Below are 22,218 nucleotides of genomic sequence, written 5' to 3' on the forward strand. Positions count from 1 at the left end.
GATAGAAGCAGACATTCAAATATCAAAAAATGTACCATGGCCAATGGAAAACAAATAAAAGCATGGAACCGTCAGGAATGGAAAAGATGTTAATGTACTCAGAGTGGTAAACAGACTTTCCTGCCTGAAGAGAAATTGTATCAGGATTTAATGAGCATCATTTATTTGATCCAAGGTCTTCCCAGGTGGCGCTAGTTGTAAAGAATGCTCCTGCCATTGCAGGAGACATAAGAAACGTGGGTTTGATCTCTGAGGTGGGGAAGATCACTTGGAGGAGAGCATAGGAACCTATGCCAGTATTCTTGCCTCGAGAATCCCATGGACAGAGGAGCCTGGTAGGCTACAGTCCATGGGGTCACAAGGAATCTGACACAACTGAAGTGACTTTGCATTCACATTTGATCCTAAACTCCAAGCGTGAATGAGAATGTTGAACTTTGGGATGGACAGTATATAATTTGCATGTGGAAGAAATGTGAATTGCCAGGAGGAAGAATAGAAGAGATTCTAAAAATGATCATAATTTTCCGCTTCAATCAAGAGATGGCGTCTCCTTTCTTATCCATTGACTCAATGCTGGCCATATGCCTGGCCTTATCCAATGGGAAATTGGCAATTGTGAAGCAAGCCATCAACATGAAGAGTATATTTGCTTCTTTTGGAACAATTTTTTGGAACAATTTTTTATGTGAATGAGACCAGATTAAATAGCTGAATGAAAGAGGGCATTTGGCCCAGTGGCCCTGTTACCTAGCTGCCATTCAGTTAACTTCCTGAAACAGATCTGTTGAACTGACTAGACATTGACCACAGATGAATGAATGAGACCAGTTTAGGCCAGCAGAGAATTACCGAATCGAGCACAGTTGAAATTCTCACAACCAAGCAGAGCTCAATAAATGATTGTTAACTTCAAGAAACTAGGTTTTGAGAGGTTTGCTACCCAGTTAAAACTAGTAACAGTACCTGGATTTGCCAGTATCTGCTTCTCTATGGTGGAGAAGGCAATGGCATCCCACTCCAGTACTCTTGCCTGGAAAATCCCATGGATGGAGGAGCCTGATAGGCTGCAGTCCATGGGGTTGCTACGAGTCGGATACGACTGAGTGACTTCCCTTTCACTTTTCACTTTCATGCATTGGAGAAGGAAATGGCAACCCACTCCAGTGTTCTTGCCTGGAGAATCCCAGGGACGGGGGAGCCTGTTGGGCTGCTGTCTATGGGGTTGCACAGAGTCGGACACGACTGAAGTGACTTAGCAGTAGCAGCTGCAGCTTCTCTATGGTATAGAAAGAATAAGAGATGAATCAGCCTCCAGGTAATGATAAAGTGAAGGGCATCATACATAAATTGCTGACTAAATTTTAATGATGATTTCTCACCTATAGGAATCCTGAGAGATTAAAGTAGAACATACTTTCAGAGTGAAGTAACCATAGTTTCTCTATAGTCTTTCCTTTGCAATTCTCTATTTTATAAATGAACTGGTCACCCTATGTTTTTTAATATTTATTGATTGAGCAAAACATTTCAAAAAATAATAATTTGCTATTTTAAATTATTTTATAGGCGAAATTCATAGTACTCATACCTGTTGAAAGCAGTCTTTCACCTTTCTGAGAGTGGGAGTAGGTAGTGCAGATCACTCTTCACAGGATCTTCACACCCAATGAACTGTGTTTTTAGATCACAACTTCATATATATTCTTCAAAGTGATTGGCAGCCATGCCTTCAATACATGTAAAGAAGATTTCATATGCTTATATTTATGCATTTTTGCTGTTCTGTATAAATTGAATCCTTTTATCAATAGCATAATCTCAAGCCTTAATCTAGGCTTTAAGGTTCAGCACACCAATGATAATTTCTATTTATTATTACCATAACTTACACTAACTTACATTGTTGTTGCTGCTGCTGCTAAGTCGCTTCAGTCGTGTCCTACTCTGTGCAACCCCATAGACGGCAGCCCACCAGGCTCCTTCCTCTGTCCCTGGGATTCTCCAGGCAAAAATACTGGAGTGGGTTGCCATTTCCTTCTCCAAACCTACACTAATCTAGCCTTTAAAATAGTTTTATTTTTCGGTATTTCTTCTTTGTGTGATTCAAGGTGTTGCCTTCAATCAACAAAATCAAATCTTTGTGTGGTTTTATGTCTCAGTTGCCTTGGAGATTGTGTCTCTCTGCATATGCTGTTAAACAATTAAGTGGAATGGCTAGCATCTGCTACCTCTTGATTTAATTTTAGTGTGGAGTTTGATGTACTCACAGTAAGCACACTTTAATAAATTTAATAAATGGCTTAAAACACACAGCCAAAAAGAAACCCCATGTGTTATGTTTGTTAACTCTTTATATCACATAGGTAATTTATAGAGTTAAAGTAAAAGAACAATATGTCAGGAAAATTACAGTACAAAAGTAGAAAAAAATCAAAAACATTATAAAAAGTAACTTTTTATTTGAGCTTAAGATTTTAACTTACATATTTACATAGATAATAAAAATGTATCCTTTCTAGAAAAAAAGTCTAATTCTGTAGATTTGTCTGGAGTAACAATTCTGTGAAGTAGTAAAGTTTATAACAGAAAGTATTACTTGATGATTATTGGTTTTTGCTGCTGCTGCTGCTAAGTCACTTCAGTCATGTCCAACTCTGTGCGACCGCATAGATGGCAGCCCATCAGGCTCCCTCGTCCCTGAGATTCTCCAGGCAAGAACACTGGAGTGGGTTGCCATTCCCTTCTCCAATGCATGAAAGTGAAAAGTGAAAGTGAAGTTGCTCAGTCCCATCTGACTCTTAGCGACCCCATGGACTGGAGCCTACCCGCATTAGATATTATCAGAAAAATGTTTTTAAAATACTAATGCCTAGACCATCAGATTCCAGGGTCTGGGATGAGGCCTAGTTATAAGCACTCAAAAAATTCCCCATTTGATTGTAATATGCAGTAAGACTGAAAACCACTGGGCTATAAAAATAAATGGCCTCTATTATTTCCTTTTCAAAATAACATAACAGGAGCATTATACTCTCTCTCAAGTCAGAGAAAAGAATGAGAGGAAAAAAAAATGTTCCTACCTCCTGATTGTTAATATCCCCCACTGAAGCCAAAGAAAGGCAATGCCAAAGAATGTTCAAACTCCTGCACAATTGCACTTATCTCACACACTAGCAAAGTAACAATGCTCAGAATTCTCCAAGCCAGGCTTCAACAATACATGAACCAAGAATTTCCCGATGTTCAAGCTGGATCTAGAAATGTCAGAGGAACCAGAGATCAAATGGTCATCTGCTGGATCATTGAAAAAGAAGAGAGCTCCAGAAAATCATCTACTTTTGCTTCATTGACTATACTAGAACCTTTGACTGTGTGGATCACAACAAACTATGGAAAATTTTTAAAGTGCTGGGAGTATCAGACAACCTTACCTGCCTCTTGAGAAATTATATGCAGGTTAAGAAACAACAGTTACAGTCATCAAGACATTATGGAACTGGGACAAAGACAGAAATATAGATCAGTGGAACAAAATAGAAAGCCCAGAGATAAATTCACACACATATGGACACCTTATTTTTGACAAAGGAGGCAAGAATATACAATGGAGTAAAGACAAACTCTTTAACAAGTGGTGCTGGGAAAACTGGTCAACCACTTGTAAAAGAATGAAACTAGATCACTTTCTAACACCACACACAAAAATAAACTCAAAATGGATTAAAGATCTAAATGTAAGACCAGAAACTATAAAACTCCAAGAGGAGAACATAGGCAAAACACTCTCAGATAAATCACAGCGGGATCCTCTATGATCCGCCTCCCAGAATTCTAGAAATAGAAGCAAAAATAAACAAATGGGATCTAATTAAAATTTTTAGGGGGGTTCATGTTTGGGAATGCATGTAAGAATTAAAGATTTTAAAATTTAAAAAATAAAAAACTAAAAATTAAAAAAAAAAAATAAAATAAAATTAAAAGCTTCTGCACAACAAAGGAACATATAAGCAAGGTGAAAAGACAGCCTTCTGAATGGGAGAAAATAATAGCAAATGAAGCAACTGACAAACAACTAATCTCAAAAATAGACAAGCAACTTATGCAGCTCAATTCCAGAAAAATAAATGACCCAATCAAAAAATGGGCCAAAGAACTAAATAGACATTTCTCCAAAGAAGACATACGCATGGCTAACAAACACATGAAAAGATGCTCAACATCACTCATTATTAGAGAAATGCAAATCAAAACCACAATGAGGTACCACTTCACACCAGTCAGAATGGCTGCGATCCAAAAGTCTACAAGCAATAAATGCTGGAGAGGGTGTGGAAAAAAGGGAACCCTCCTACACTGTTGGTGGGAATGCAAACTAGTACAGCCACTATGGAGAACAGTGTGGAGATTCCTTAAAAAATTGCAAATAGAACTGCTTTATGACCCAGCAATCCCACTGCTGGGCATACACACCGAGGAAACCAGAATTGAGACACATGTACCCCAATGTTCATCACAGCACTGTTTTTAATAGCCAGGACATGGAAACAACCTAGATGTCCATCAGCAGATGAATAGATAAGAAAGCTGTGGTACATATACACAATGGAGTATTACTCAGCCGTTAAAAAGAATACATTTGAATCAGCTCTAATGAGATGGATGAAACTGGAGCCGATTATACAGAGTGAAGTAAGCCAGAAAGAAGAACACCAATACAGTATACTAACACATATATATGGAATTTAGAAAGATGGCAATGATGACCCTGTATGCGAGACAGCAAAAGAGACACAGATGTGTAGAGCGGAATTTTGGACTCTGAGGGAGAGGGAGAGGGTGGGATGATTTGGGAGAATGGCATTGAAACATGTATACTATCATGTAAGAAACGAATCGCCAGTCTATGTCTGACGCAGGATACAGCATACTTGGGGCTGGTGCACAGGGATGACCCAGAGAGATGTTATGGGGAGGGAGGTGGGAGGGGGGTTCATGTTTGGGAACGCATGTACACCCATGATGGATTCATGTCAATGTATGGCAAAACCAATACAGTATTGCAAAGTAAAATAAAGTAAAAATAAAAATTTAAATTAAAAAAAAAAGACGACAACAGTTAGAACTGGATGTGAAACAACAGACTGGCTCCAAATTGGAACCAACTTTTGACAGCTTTATTAAGACATATTTGGCTACAACATACTTTATATATCTATCTATCTATATACACACACACACACACACACACATATATACGTAGAACGTATACAATTGAAAGTATATAGTTATGATAATGCATATATGCATCACTGGCAAAAACATTCAGTTGCCACTTTGTGGTTTTTACTTCTTCCAACCCCTACTAGTCTTCCGTCTCTCTTAGCCTTACTGGTCCTCAAGGAATCATTGATGTGCTTCCATCATCACAGACTAGTTTGAATTTCCTAGCCTTTCATAAAAATATAGTATATAGCTTAATGTTTAGGCTTTTTCACTCTGTATAATTATCTTAAAATTCATCTATGTTTATTACATGTGTCAATAGTTCATTCTTACTTATTACTGAATATTCATTACTGAATATTCTACTATATAAATATACCAAAGTTTGTTTATAAACTTTTCTGTTGATATGTAGATTTTTACATTTTGAGGTTATTATGAATAAAGCCATAAGAACATTCATGCAAGATTCTTTCCATGGACATATGCTTTTATTTCTCTTGGGTAAATTCCTAGTAATAGAATGGAAGAGTCATATGGCAAGTGCAGGTTTAAGAAACTGCCAAATGGTTTTTCAAAATGTACCATTTACATTTTTACCAGCATTGTATGAGGTTTTCAGTTGTTTCTCTTGCTGGTTAACACTTGACCTGTTCAGTCTTAAATTTTAACCACTGTAATTAAAAGATGCTTACTCCTTGGAAGGAAAGTTATGAACAACCTAGATAGCATGTTAAAAAGCAGAGACATTACTTTACCAATAAAGGTCTGTCTAGTCAAGGCTATGGTTTTTCTATTGGTCATGTATGGATGTGAAAGTTGGATTATGAAGAAAGCTGAGCGCTGAAGAATTGATGCTTTTGAACTGTGGTATTGGAGAAGACTCTTGAGAGTCTGTTGGACTGAAAGAAGATCCAACCAGTCCATCCTAAAGGAGATTAGTTCTAGGTGTTCGTTGGAAGGACTGATGCTGAAGCTGAAACTCCAATACTTTGGCCACCTCATGCGAAGAGTTTATTCACTGGAAAAGACCCTGATGCTGGGAGGGATTGGGGGCAGGAGGAGAAGTGGACGACAGAGGATGAGATTACTGGATGGCATCACCGACTCGATGGACATGAGTTTGGGTAAACCCCGGGAGTTGGTAACGGGCAGGGAGGCCTGGCGTGCTGCGATTCATGGGGTCACAAAGAGTTGGACATGACTGAGAGACTGAACTGAACTGATTGAACATGAAACTTAATGAGACTTTAATTTGCATTTCTAATGAGTAATAATATTGTATAACTTTTCTTGTAATTAAAGACTAAGATTTGTTAATGTCTAACTTTTTTTTTCTAATTTTTAAAGAAACATTCAGATGTATATAATATTGTATTAGCTTTGGATGTACAACATGATGACTTTATATAGGTATATATTGCAAAATGATTATCACAGTAACATCAACTACAAATTATTTTTTTTGTGATAAGAATTTTTATGATCCACTGTCTTAGCAACTTTCAAATATACGGTATAGTATTGTTAACTACAGCCATCATGCATCATTGCATCTCTAGGACTTTTTTATGTTATACCTAGCTTCCTAGGTGGAGCAGTGGCAAAAAAATCTTCCTGAAATTCAGGAGATGCAAGTGACATGGATTTGAACACTGAGTTGGGAAGATCCCCTGGAGGAGGAAATGGCTACCCACTCCAGTAATTTCCATGGACAGAGGAGCCTGGAGGGATATAATCCATGAGGCTGCAGAGAGTTGGGGACAACGAGCACACACACACACACACACACACACAGAAACACTGCTGCTGCTGCCAAGTTGGTTCAGTCGTGTCCAACTCTGTGCAACCCCATAGACGGCAGCCCACCAGGCTCCCTCATCCCTGAGATTCTCCAGGCAAGAACCCTGGAGTGGGTTGCCATTTCCTTCTCCAATGCATGAAAGTGAAAAGTGAAAGTGAAGTTGCTCAGTCATGTCTGACTCTTAGCCACCCCATGGACTGCAGTCCACCAGGCTCCTCCATCCATGGGATTTTCCAGGCAAGAGTGCTGGAGTGGGTTGCTATTGCCTTCTCCCACACAGAAACACACATACACAAATGGACGTTTTTACTTTTGACCACCTTAAACGTTTGCCCATCCCATTCCAATTTTTGATTAAGTCGTTCAAATCTGTGACTATTTTCAATTGAATTTTTTGTCTTGTTATCACATTTTGAATTCTCTATGTATTCTAAATAAATATGTATGTGACAAAGACATTTTTGTATATACTTTCTCCCAATATATAGTTATATTTTCTTTTACTTAATAGTGTTTTTTTTTAATGAAAATGTTTTAACTTTTTAGAAAGTCAATTTATTTATTTTATTTTATTTTTTTTTAGAGCTTGTCCTACTGATGTCTATTTACTAAATCTTTGTTAAACTTAAGGTCATCACAATTTTATACTAGAAAACCTTTTTAGATTTTCTCTTAAAATGTTATTTTCGGAAGTACAGTTTAACTCTTAAATGTAGATTTATTATCCATTTTGAATTAGTATTTTATGCTGTGTGAAGAAATGATTGACTTCATTTTCTGTCTGTGACTATGCAATGGTTCTCACAACATTGTTCAAAAAGATCTATTTCTCCTTGAGTTACACTGATACATTTTTCAAAAACAAATTTTCCATATAAGTTTGAGCCTATTTGGGGGCTCTTTTATGCTTTTCCAATGATAGTTCTGATTATCTTTATACCAATAACAAAATGTCTTCATTGCTGTAGCTTATAAATCTTGATATAGGAAAGTAATTTTTTTCATTTGAATGTAGTGAAGTTCACTCAGTCATGTCTGACTCTGCAACTCCATGGGCTATGCAGTCCATGGAATTCTCCAGGCCAGAATACTGGAGTCAGTAGCCTTTCCCTTCTGTAGGCGATCTTCCCAACCCAGGGATCAAACCCAGGTCTCCTGCATTTCAGGCAAGTTCTTTACCAACTGAACTATGAGGGAAGCCCCATAAGGAAGTATCAGTTCAGTTCAGTTCAGTCACTCAGTCTTGTCTGACTCTTTGCAAACTCAGGAATCGCAGCACGCTAGGCCTCCCTGTCCATCACCAACTCCTGGAGTTCACTCAGACTAGTGTCCATCGAGTCAGTGATGTCATCCAGCCATCTCATCCTCTGTCGTCCCTTCTTCTCCTGCCCCCAATCACTCCCAGCATCAGGATCGTTTTCAATGAGTCAACACTTCGCCTAAGGTGGCCAAAGTACTGGAGTTTCAGCGTTAGCATCATTCCTTCCAAAGAAATCCCAGAGTTGATCTCCTTCAGAATGGACCGGTTGGAACTCCTTGCAGTCCAAGGGTCTCTCAAAAGTCCTCTCCACATCACAGTTCAAAAGCATGAATTCTTCGGCACACAGCCTTCCTCACAGTCCAACTCTCACATCCATACATGACTACTGGAAAAACAGCCTTGACTAAATGGACCTTAGTCGGCAAAGTAATGTCTCTGCTTTTGAATATGCTCTCTAGGTTGGTCATAACTTTTCTTCCAAGGAGTAAGCGTCTTTTAATTTCATGGCTGCTGTCACCATCTGCAGTGATTTTGGAGCCCCCAAGAATAAAACCTGACGCTGTTTCCACTGTTTCCCCATCTATTGCCCATGAAGTGATGGGACCGGATGCCATGATCTTCCTTTTCTGAATGTTGAGCTTTAAGCCAACTTTTTCACTCTCCTCTTTCACTTTCATCAAGAGGCTTTTTAGCTCCTCTTCACTTTCTGCCATAAGGGTGGTGTCATCTGCATATCTGAGGTTATCTATATTTCTCCCGGCAATCTTGATTCCAGCTTGTGTTTCCTCCAGCCCAGGGTTTCTCATGATGTACTCTGCATAGGAGTTAAATAAGCAGGGAGAAAATATACAGCCTTGATGTACTCCTTTTCCTATTTGGAACCAGTCTGTTGTTCCATGTCCAGTTCTAACTGTTGCTCCCTGGCCTCCATACAGATTTCTCAAGAGGCAGGTCAGGTGGTCTGGCATTCCCATCTCTTTCAGAATTTTCCACAGTTGATTGTGATCCACACAGTCAAAGGCTTTGGCATAGTCAATAAAGCAGAAAGAGAGGTTTTTCTGGAACTCTCTTGCTTTTTCCATGATCCAGCAGATGTTGGCAATTTGATCTCTGGTTCCTCTGCCTTTTCTAAAACCAGCTTGAACATCTGGAAGTTCATGGTTCACATATTGCTGAAGCCTGGTTTGGAGAATTTTGAGCATTACTTTACCAGCGTGTGAGATGAGTGCAATTGTGCAGTAGTTTGAGCATTCTTTGGCATTGCCTTTCTTTTGGATTGGAATGAAAACTGACCTTTTCCAGTCCTGTGGCCACTGCTGAGTTTTCCAAATTTGCTCGCATATTGAGTGCAGCACTGGTCTCCCAAATTTGTTCTCCTTTAAGTTCCTCTTGAAGATTCTCTTTCGTATTTCCATACAAATTTTAGAATCAATTTAGCTGTCAGTTCCTATGAAGGCTTCTAAGGTTTTGTTGAGATTGCATTGACTCTATAAATCAGTTTGCATAGAATTGATGTACCGTGATCAGATAACATACTTTGTATTACTTGAATTCTTTTAGATATATTGGAATATTTTGTGGCCCAAAATATAGTCTATCTTGGAAAATGTTTTCTATGAAGAGAATGAAGAGAATATGTATCTTGATGCTGTTAAGTGGAGAGTTCTATAAATGTCATAATTGGATTTGTTGTTAGCATTATTTAGGTAAGCAGTATCCTGATTTTCTGTCTACTTGAAATATTAATTACTGAGAGAAGAATGTAAAAGTCTCAAACTATAAGTGGAGATTTATTTATACAGACTTTCAGTTCTATCAAATTTTACTTCACGTATTTTTAAGCTCTGTTCATAGGGACCCAAGTAATTAGAATTGTCATCTTCTTGATGACATCATGTTTCTTTATCATTATGAGAACTCTATCTCTAGTATTATTCGTTTCTTTGAAATCTGCTTTGTCTGACATTAGTATAAGCAACTGAGCTTTCTTTTGATTTGTATTAGTGTGGTATACTATTTTAAGCCAGATTTTTAATTTATTTCTGTGTTGTTTTTTTTTAATTTAAAGTAGTTTTCTTTTGCCAGTAGATAGTTGGGACTTGCACTTTATTCAATATCATAATCTCTGCCTTATCATATAGTGTTTAAATAGCTTACATTTAATATGGTTATTAATCATCTTGGGTTTAAATCTGCCATGTTGTTGTTTGTTCTTATTGATATAATCTATTCTTTCTTTGCTTCAGTTTTCTCCTTTTGCTTTGCCTTCTTCTCTGAATATTCTTGCTGCCTGAACTTGATCATTACATGGTCTGAGTTCTGCTGCCAAAATATTTTTGCAGTGTTCTTGAATGCACTTTTCCTGCAAGTTGCTACTGAAACAAAAAGGGTGGAGATCAGGAAAGTTATGAAACATACAATTTATGTGACTCTGTGCTACCTTGGCAATCAATGTTATTATGATAGAGTTATGTCCAAAACTTGCTTTTGTCAAAAAGTATATGAGATAATAAATAAGAATGTTTTAGGTCTACTGATAGCACTATGATAATTTTAAAAACTTACCTAATCATTTGATTAGTCATCTTCCCTAGGTCACATATCTGGTAAATGATATTGCAACCACTCCATTAAAAATAAAGTTTGATAAATATAACACTGCCTCTCCTTATCTCTTCCCCTATTTGCCAAGAATTCCATTTCTAGGACTATTGTTTTTAGTAGTTGATATATTTGGTCACTCCCTCATGTCATAATATGGAAAACCTGAGACCTCAACACTTTAAGTGAGTTTCTTTAAACCTGATCAGAAATACTGAAGTTAGATTTAGGCATTCTGGTCAGCCCACCAAAAACTGAATGAAGGTTCAGTGTGCTTACTAGCTATTGAGTGGGCTTCCCACAGCTTCATGAATGTTAGCAGAAGTGTGGGGACTCCTGGGTTGGAGAAAAAGGAAAGCTTATTAGTCATAGCACTAGAAGTCAAAGCTGAGCTTTTTTTTTTTTTTTTTTTTTTTTTTTGCTTATTCCCTGAGTTCTGGTTTCCATAGGGTGACATAAAGAGGATCAGATGGCACCTGCTTCTTCAGTACATTTTGTTATAAGAGAGAAGCCTAGAGTTTAGGGGAGCCAGAGACAAATATTTCATAATGAGAAGCCAACCTGCCTTATTTTCTGAGAAGGAGATATCTTTGTTATACTGGACATTAAATAAACTTCTTATTTACACCACAGGAAGATACTCTCTCTAATTTTGGGGTTGTTTGCTATGTATACATCCTTGAAAAGATTTTCTCATGTGTATAGAATCAATATATTTACTCAAGAGAGGTCTTAAAACACAACAGATCTGTAGAGTTGTCTCCTAACCCAGTCCAGAGCTCTTCTCACTATAATTCTAAAAATTTTGTCTTCTACCACCTAACTTCTTGCTAGAGGCATTACACTTTTTTTTTGTAATTTTCAAATAAAATTTTGTGTATTTTCTTTGTATAACATAATTGATACAAGACAGGCACTGATGATTATGCCCATTTTGCAGGTGAGAGAAATGTGGCAAGTTGATATGTATATACATATGCATAAGCATATGTGTATATATATATATATATATATATATATATATATATATATATATATAAAACTTCCCAAGATCTAATAAATATCTGACAGTGAAAATATATCCAGGGTTTTCTGGCTACTAATTTGCTCTTCATATTCCTGGCTATTTTTATATAGAGAACAAGTAACTATCTCATTCCTGGGTTCTTCATAGTAATGATCTGAAATGAGACAGAATGGAAGAGATCTCTTAATAGACTCACTACTGAGTATAAATTAGATATTTCTAGACTAGGAAACATGATGCAAGTATATCTATGTACAGCAGAATAATCCAAACCAGGAAACTTTTTAACGAAAGAGCTGGATAGAACCCAATTTAAAAGGCAGTCACACAGAGCCAGATAATAGAAATAGTGATTACTGCTGCAAATATAGGTTGCTTTCTATCTATGAGCAGTTTTTAGAACACTGAATTAATAACCATTTCAGATACACACCTCCACACTTGTAATGACCATTGCTACTAGTACCATCTTCACACAAGAAGCAAAAATACAAATTCATTAAAAAGTTAACTTAAGCCATAACAAAAGTGAGACTGCAGTTCAGAAGTAAGAAGTTCAGCTGGTGCATTTGCACAGACTATTTTATTTGCATAAAGGGAAGTGAAAACCTTGTCTGCCTATTGCTCCCATCACACACACACACACACACACACACACACACACACACACACACACACACGTGCACACAAATATGCAATCTTTGAAAGTCCATCAGTCCTAAGGAAAATTATGACTTCTCTTAAAGGGAGAAGATTAGAGTATCCGAGTATAGTAGCAAGTAGTAGGTTACATTGTTTAATGCAAGTATCTAATTGAGGAGGGATACAAGCTAGTGATTTATTTTACCCAGATATAGAGGTGTTGTCCAGAAAGGGATGCTTTAGGAAAACATGTTGGCCATAGTCCTAGGAATAAAAAGCAAATTACTAATCTTCCAATTCCATTGCCCAAGTGCATTCTTCTAGTAGTAAGAAGGGGAACTTCACAATATTAATCTGGAGAATGTAGGTCAGTTAGAATATTACTATACCCACAATTATAAGGAAAGTAGCAGTAGTAGATTTTAAAAATTCAAAGAGTTTTCTTATACATCTACTAATAATGGCTCCAAAATGCTGTTAGTAACAGATTTAAAGAGACATTTTTTGTGGTGATTAAACCCAGTAGGCTTACTTGTTTTATAAATAATATCTTGCCAAAGAGTCAGACATGACTGACTGACTGAACTGAGACATAATCATAATAATGCTCACTGTCAAAAGCATAAAAGTTTTGAGATTTTGCTCTGCTTGTAAGCTAAGTGATTATTCTGTCATAGTGTCATGAATCCTGGTAGAAGACATGAGACTCTTTGGTTTGAATTCAAGAATGGTTCGTTACTCATGGTAATAGCAGCTGGATTATCAATATTTTTATGCTGGTTCTCTAAGTCCCAATTCTCACATAGCAATGCAAAACTGTCCTAATGACCCTTATACACAGTATGTTGTACTCTGGGAGAGGATCCCTGCTTTTAGGTAACCTAAATCTTTTATAATAGGCTATAAACATACTTGCTTCTTTTGTTCTGAAAGAAGACATTATCTTTATTATATGGGATAGTAAGTTTTACTATCTCTTGCTCTGGAGAAAGGAACTATATCTTCCAGAACTCCTCTACATAAATAGCCTTGAAACATAATTCAGAACAAGGGATGCTGCCTTATTTGCAAGATAAACAAGAACTGGGAGACCCATGGAAAACTGTCTCCTAAAGTGTATACTTCATAGATTTCTGAGGATTGAGTTTGCATGTGTATGTGTATGTTTTAAGATTTCATATATATTAAACATACAATAGTATTATAATTATTATTATTTTCAAGTTTATTCCATAGATATTAGAAAACTAAGATCATGGCATCTGGTCCCATCACTTCATGGGAAATAGATGGGGAAACAGTGGAAACAGTGTCAGACTTTATTCTGGGGGGCGGGGCTCCAAAATCACTGCAGATGATGATTGCAGCCATGGAATTAAAAGACACTTACTCCTTGGAAGGAAAGTTATGACCAACCTAGATAGCATATTCAAAAGCAGAGACATTACTTTGCCAACAAAGGTCCCTCTAGTCAAGGCTATGGTTTTTCCAGTGATCATGTATGGATGTCAGAGAAAGCTGAGTGACGAAAATTGGCAGAAGACTCTTGCAAGTCCATTGGACTGCAAGGAGATCCAACCAGTCCATTCTGAAGGAGATTAGCCCTGGGATTTCTTTGGAAGGACTGATGCTAAAGCTGAAACTCCAATACTTTGGCCACCTCATGTGAAGAATTGACTCACTGGAAAAGACTCTGATGCTGGGAGAGATCAGGGGCAGGAGGGAAAGGGGACGACAGAGGATGAGATGGCTGGATGGCATCACTGACTCGATGGATGTGAGTTTGAGTGAACTCTGGGAGTTGGTGATGGACAGGGAAGCCTGGCATGCTGCAGTTCATGGGGTCACAAAAAGTAGGACCCTACTGAGTGACTGAAATGAACTGAACTGAATTCTGAATTTCTCTATAATACAGAGCAATCTGATGGGTATTTAAGATAAAATATAAAAATTTCACTCAAAATTGTAAACTCAGGTTTCATTCAAATAACTGCATACACAAAAAAATTAGAATTCATTGGTATATATTTCAAGTGTGATGCCTAGTTTTGTTGGCCTATGCATAAATCTTTCCTTAAGATTTGCTTAAGGAAAATATATTTAATTTGAGATCTGAAACATGAAAAGAACTAGGCAGATGATTTAGGGAATGGGGAATGCTATAAATACAGAAATCAAAAGTTTCTAAAGTTGGAAGAAACATAGGAAGCTTGAAAAATAAAAGCAGACGAGTATAGCTTCAGTGTGCTGCTGCTGCTGCTAAGTTGCTTCAATCATGTCCGACTCTGTGCGACCCCGTTGACGGCAGCCAACCAGGCTCCCCCGTCCCTGGGATTCTCCAGGCAAGAACACTGGAGCAGGTTGCCGTTTCCTTCTCCAATGTATGAAAGTGAAAAGTGAAAGTGAAGTTGCTCAGCCATGTCCAACTCCTAGTGACATCATGGACAGCAGCCTACGAGGCTCCTCCGTCCATGGGATTTTCCAGGCAAGAGTACTGGAGTGGGGTGCCATTGCCTTCTCCGAACTTCAGTGTAGGAACATGTAAAAGAGAGGTAGATTATAAGGCAAGGCCTTTTTGATCATTCTAGTATTTTGGTATTGATTCTGTGGGCACTGGAGTGATATAAGCAAGAAAAGGCTCAATTTTTGTCCCATGTCAAATAACTAGGATTGCAACTCAGCAAACTGTATTCAATCAATCAGTGTTCTCTATTCTCCATAGAAAACTGAGTGTATAACAAGCACTGACAATTGAAGTAACTATGTTCTCCATGAATAATTTTAGCACAATTTTAAGACAGATGTAAAACCAAGAAAATTGGGGAGAAGAAAACTGTAAAGTTCTGATTATTTCCTGTGACTTTATATGAATTTTGTCATAAAAAATGGAAGTTATGTTTTCTACTTGGAAATTCTAAAATATTTGCAAGGAAAAAGGTGAAGACTTTATTTTGTGGAGGAAAATGAGTTTTATCAACTGAGTTTCCCTTTTAAAACTTTAGCTGAGCAGTTAAAGAACCATATAAATTGCAAGTAGCCTAGCTGAGCAGATCATTATTAGAGTTAGGGCTTTGAAACATTTGCTGGCTAGAGTAACTGTCGAACAGTCTGAATTTTGAATTTGTTTCAAAGTCTCTAGAAGTCAAGGGAATTTTATTATTTAAATTTAGGTCCACACTGCCCTCTACCCTACCCCCATTCCCTAAAATTTAAAACCCTATAGTAACAGTTAGCAGGGAGTATAGAAGAGGAATACATAATTTAATTAAGTAATTGTGTTTATAATAATTTGAATGTAAAGAATGTAATCGCCTCAAGGTAAAATCTGGAACTTTGTGGGTGTTATGTAACATTTTAAGAATTAGGTTAACATAATCTTAATTCACAGAAACATAATTAAAAAATAAACTTTGTTCATACTTTAATTATTTAACCAGCTATAACAAGAACCCCATGACTACTGGTCAACTCTTTTCTGTATACTCCTGCCACCATAACCAAAACTGATATGAAGATGAAAGAAAGATAAGCAATAAGAGAAAACCATGATATAAAAAACTTTTCCAACTTCATCCACATTTAAAATGTATTATGCATATCAGTATTGCCCATGATGGTCTTGTAAAGGTTCTCTGTAGAATGACAACAAACTTTACAAGGTACAGATACAGTTTCCTGAATGATATCCTGTGATTTTTTTATGCTCAAAGTTTTCAAGTTTTAAATCGATGTCTCTGATACTTTCTTCAGCACAATGAAGCTATCTGTACTGTTTTCATCTGGAAAGTGAAAAGACTAAACTCCCTTTCCTTTAGAGTGCATAGTGCAATGTTTAAAAGCATGAATATATGGACTGTGCCCCTTAGTATATTTATTAAGAGAAAATTACTGGTATGGACCACAGAGAAATCATGGTTTGTTATGCATTCTCATTCAGGTAACCTAATTTTCCACAAGTATCTCCTAAAATCTTAAGCTACTAGAGAGTTCCCTAAGCTAGTTTTCATTGTGATGTTTCTATTTGTATTCTCCATCCATATTTTGTTGAAAGGGCCAACAAGAGCTTAGAATGTATAGAACACAAGAAGAAGTAAATATCCTCAGAATTTATGTATATCATGACCAAAATTATTAATACTTTACTGTATAGTTGAAAGTTGGTAAGAAAGTATATCTTAGAAATTCTTAATACAAAGCCAAAATTAAAAAAAAAAAGATTACTATGGAAGGTGATGGATTTATTAACTACACATATTGTGGTAATCATTTTACCATATATACATATATAAAATCACTCATTTCATACCTTAAACTTCTATAGTTGTATGTCAGTTGTATCTCAATAAAACTGGAAGAACAAAAAATGAAAACAAAACAGCCCCATGCAGAATGCTAACCAACACATATGGGAAGCAGTTTTTCTTATACTTTTCTATTGGGTTTAACCAGCAGAGAATTAGATGTCAAATTCTGCATTTAAAAAACTAAATTTTTGTAGACAAGAAGATTACACACCTACCAGTTTAAAAAAAAAAGGAAATGCTAAAAAAAACAAGCTGATCATATAGAAAACATTCAAATATTTCATAGTTTATGTTAAGACACTGATATTGATATGCATATGAATTACGGGTATATCATTATATGTATATAGAAACATATATGTATTTTTATGTGTGGTCTTTGGGGCTTCCTAAGTGACACAAGTGGTAAATCTGCCTATAAATACAGGAGATGCAGGAGACAAGGATTCCATCCCTGGATTGTGAAGATTCCCTGGAGTAAGAAATGGCAATCGACTCCAGTATTCTTGCCTGGAAAATCCCATGGACAGAGGAGCCTGGTGGGCTACAACTAAGTGACTGAGCACATACAATGTGATTCATACAGTGTATGTGTATTTAACTACTCTGTCTATGCAAATTACAAATAAGATTCAGTTCAGTTCAGTTGCTCAGTTGTGTCTGACATTTGCAACCCCATGGACTACAGCACACCAGACTTCCCTATCCATCACCAACTCTCGGAGCTTACTCAAACTCATGTCCACTGAATTGGTAATTCTATCCAACCATTTCATCCTCTGTTGTCCTTTTCTCCTCCTGCCTTCAATCTTTCCCAGAATCAGGGTCTTTTCAAATGAGTCAGTTCTTCTCAGCAGGTGACCAAAATATTGGAGTTTCAGTTTCAGCATCAGTCCTTCCAATGAATATTCAGGACAGATGTCTTTTAGGATTGACTGGTTGGATCTCCTTCCAGTCCAAGGTACTCTCAATAGTCTTCTCCAATACCACAGTTCAAAAGAATCTTTTTCGGTGCTCTGCTTTCTTTATAGTCCAATTCTCACATCAATAAATGACTACTGTAAAAATTATAGCTTTGACTAGACAGACTTCTCTTGGTAAAGTAATATCTCTGCTTTTTAATATGCTATCTAGATTGGTCACAGTTTTTCTTCCAAGGAGTAAGTATCTTTTAATTTCATGGTTGCAGTCACCATCTGCAGTGATTTTGGAGCCCCCAAAATAAAGTTTCTCACTGTTTCCAGTATTTCCCCATCTATGTGCCATGAAGTGATGGGACCACATGCTATAATCTTAGTTTTCTGAATGTTGAGTTTTAAGCCAACTTTTTCACTCTCCTGTTTCACTTTCGACAAGAAGTTCTTTAGGGCTTTCCTTGTGGCTCAGCTGGTTAAGAATTCGCCCGGAATGCAGGAAACCTGGGTTTGATCCCTGCAGTAGGAAGATCACCTGGAGAAGGGAAACACTACACATTCTAGAATTCTGGCCTGGAGAATTCCATGGACTATAGTCCATGGGGTGGCAAATAGTCGAACACAACTGAGTGACTTTCACTTTCACTTTAGTTCTCCACTTTCTGCCATGACGATGGTGTCATCTGCATATCTGAGGTTACTGACATTTCTCCTGGCAATGTTAATTCCAGCTTGTGCTTCATCCAGCCCAGCATTTCACATGATGTATTCTGCAAATAAGTTAAATAAGCAAGGTAACAATAACAAAGCCTTGATGTAAACCTTTCTCAATTTGGAACCATTCTGGTTCCATGATTATGCCTCAGTTCAGTTCAGTTCAATCACTCAGTCGTGTCCAACTCTTTGCGACCCCATGAATTGCAGCATGCCAGGCCTCCCTGTCCAACACCAACTCCAGGAGTTCACCCAAAATCATGTCCACTGAGTTGGTGATGCCTTCCAGCCATCTCATCCTCTGTCGTTCCCTTCTCCTCCCGCCCCCAATCCCTCCCAGCATCAGGGTCTTTTCCAATGAGTCAACTCTGCATGAGGTGGCCAAAGTACTGGAGTTTCAGCTTTAGCATCATTCCTTCCAAAGAACACCCAGGACAGATCTTCTATAGGATGGACTGGTTGGATCTCCTTGAAGCCCAAGGGACTCGCAAGAGTCTTCTCCAACACCACAGTTCAAAAGCATCAATTCTTCAGTGCTCAGCTTTCCTCACAGTCCAAATTTCAAATCCATATATGACCACAGGAAAAACCATAGCCTTGACTAGATGGACCTCTGTTTGCAAAGTAGTGTCTCTGCTTTTGAATCTGCTATCTAGGTTGGTCATAATTTTCCTTCCAAGGAGTAAGTGTCTTTTAATTTCATGGCTGCAGTCACCATCTGCAGTGATTTTGAAGCGCCAAAAAATAAAGTCTGGCACTGTTTCCACTGTTTCCCCATCTATTTCCCATGAAGTGATGGGACCGGATGCCATGATCTTTGTTTTCTGAATGTTGAACTTTAAGCCAACTTGTTCACTCTCCACTTTGACTTTCATCAAGAAGCTTTTTAGTTCCTCTTCACTTTCTGCCATAAGGCTGGTGTCATCTGCATACCTGAGGTTATTGATATTTCTCCCGGCAATCTTGATTCCAGCTTGTGCTTCTTCCAGCCCAGCGTTTCTCATGATGTACTCTGCATAGAAGTTAAATAAGCAGGGTGACAATATACAGCTTTGACGTACTCCTTTTCCTATCTGGAACCAGTCTGTTGTTCCATGTCCTGTTCTAACTGTTGCTTCCTGACCTGCATACAGATTTTTCAAGAGGCAGGTCAGGTGGTCTGATATTCCCATCTCTTTCAGAATTGTCCACAGTTTGTGATCCACACAGTCAAAGCTTTGGCATAGTCAATAAAGCAGAAATAGATATTTTTCTGGAACTGTCTTGCTTTTTCCATGATCCAGTGGATGTTGGCAATTTGATCTCTGGTTTCCTCTGCCTTTTCTAAAACCAGCTTGAACATCTGGAAGTTCATGGTTCATGTATTGCTGAAGCCTGGCTGGGAGAATTTTGAGCATTACTTTACTAGTGTGTGAGATGAGTTCAGTTGTGCGGTAGTTTGAGCATTCTTTGGCATTGCCTTTCTTTTGGATTGGAATGAAAACTGATATTTTCCAGTCCTGTGGCCACTGCTGAGTTTTCCAAATTTGCTGGCATATTGAGTGCAGCACTTTCACAGCATCCTCTTTCAGGATTTGAAACAGCTCACCTGGAATTTCATCACCTCCACTAGCTTTGTTCATAGTGATGCTTTCTAAGGCCCACTTGACTTCACATTCCAGGATGTCTGGCTCTACGTGAGTGATCACATCATCATGATTATCTGGGTTGTGAAGCTCTTTTTTGTACAATTCTTCTGTGTATTCTTGCCACCTCTTCTTAATATCTTCTGCTTCTGTTAGGTCCGTACCATTTCTGTCCTTTATTGAGCCCATTTTTGCATGAAATATTCCCTTGGTATCTCTAATTTTCATGAAGAGATATCTAGTCTTTCCCATTATCTTGTTTTCCTCTATTTCTTTGCATTTATCACTGAGGAAGGTTTTCTTATCTCTCCTTGCTATTCTTTGGAACTCTGTATTCATATGCTTATATCTTTCCTTTTCTCCTTTGCTTTTTGGCTTCTCTTTTTTTACAGCTATTTGTAAGGCCTCCCCAGACAGCCATTTTGCTGTTTTGCATTTCTTTTCCATGGGAATAGATTTAAGGGACTAGATCTGATAGATAGAGTGCCTGATTATGCCTACTTGACAGCAAAATGATCTGAAGCACAGTGAGGTATCACGAAAAGACAATTTATCCTACATTGTGTCAGCTTCATTATATGTAATCAAAATGGCTAGGACTTAGATTTTTTATTTTTAGTTAACCCCATTATAGAGCCATGTTAAGTATTCTACACTAGAGTAACAATTTGTCTGAATATCCATTCATATTAGTATAGTCATCCCCCCATTATTAAGGTTAAGGTACCAAATTATTATTCAACTGGATCAGGGTATATGAAATATATTATCTAAATAATATATTTGATACTTGTTTTTATTTCTATGTAATAAATTATATATTATAAGTAAATTGAATATCATTGACTTTTATTGAGGGTTTTTTGTTCCAATACTTAGGAATTTTAATAAATATCATACTCCTAATTAAAGCAGTGGCTTTAATTGTTAAGTAATTTATTCATAAACTTCTCAGATAATTGCCATGCAAAAACCCATTATAAATGAATATTAATTAAGTAGTACTTTAACCACAAAATATAGAAGTATTTTGTTATCATAATAATTTTTATAAGATATTTTGTTACTGATTAAGCAGTGTATCATTGTTTGGGCGTACTGCTCAACTGTTGTTACAGATGAATCTAAATACCCAAGATAAATAAATAAATAAATAAAGATGGGTATATTATTGCAACACAGAGGCAGTAATTTCATCTAAATATACAGCTGACCCTTGAACACTGTTGAGATTGGGGCACCTACCCTGCTAAGTAGAATATTTGCATATAACTTTATACTTAGCCTTCCATATTTGATATTTTGCATCTGCATATTTAACCACTACAGATGGTGTAGTACATATTTACTGAAAAAAATCACATGTAAGTGGACTCATGCAATTCAAGCCTTCATTGTCCAAGGGTCAGCTGTATTTCATACTATTTTAGAAGTCTTCTAGATCATGAGCTCTGATTTTGAGTCTAGGATGGTCATTTTATGTCCCACAGAGAGTGGGACCTTACCATTTTGAGTCATAAGTGATGGGAAGAGGGCTGACAGAGGTTTACCAAATTATCTAGCTTGTGTAAATGCTTAACCACCTAGATATATAATAAATAAAAATATTTTGGCCTAGTAGAACATAGGAACATATTACAATCCTGTGAAAACCACTTGAACCAGCAGATCACAGCAGGTTTTGATACTGGGTACCACGCAGTGGTCAGAATAGGACATTCTAGTCAATCTTGGCAAAGTTAATGCTAGCAGGAAAAAATGTAGCTATCTGCTTATATGTTATAACTGGTGTTTCAGTCTGGGTCCTTAAAGTTTTCATTATACAGCAGAAAATTTTTGTGCTGGTTGCCATTAAATACAATACAAATTCTGGCACACAATAGGAGCTAAATTAGTACTTTTGGAATTAATGAATACATAAATTAATACATAGATGTGTATGACTCTGTTGTCTTTTGAAACACCCAATAAAATGTGCTAAATGTTTTATATCACTTTATTACTTGACTATCTAATAAACATGAGCTTCCCAGCTGATGCTTGTGATAAAGAATCTGCCTGCCAATACAGGAGACTCAAGAGTTGTGTCTTTGACCTGTA

Source organism: Ovis canadensis, chromosome 6, assembly GCF_042477335.2.
Source record: "Ovis canadensis isolate MfBH-ARS-UI-01 breed Bighorn chromosome 6, ARS-UI_OviCan_v2, whole genome shotgun sequence".
NCBI lineage: Eukaryota > Metazoa > Chordata > Mammalia > Artiodactyla > Bovidae > Ovis > Ovis canadensis.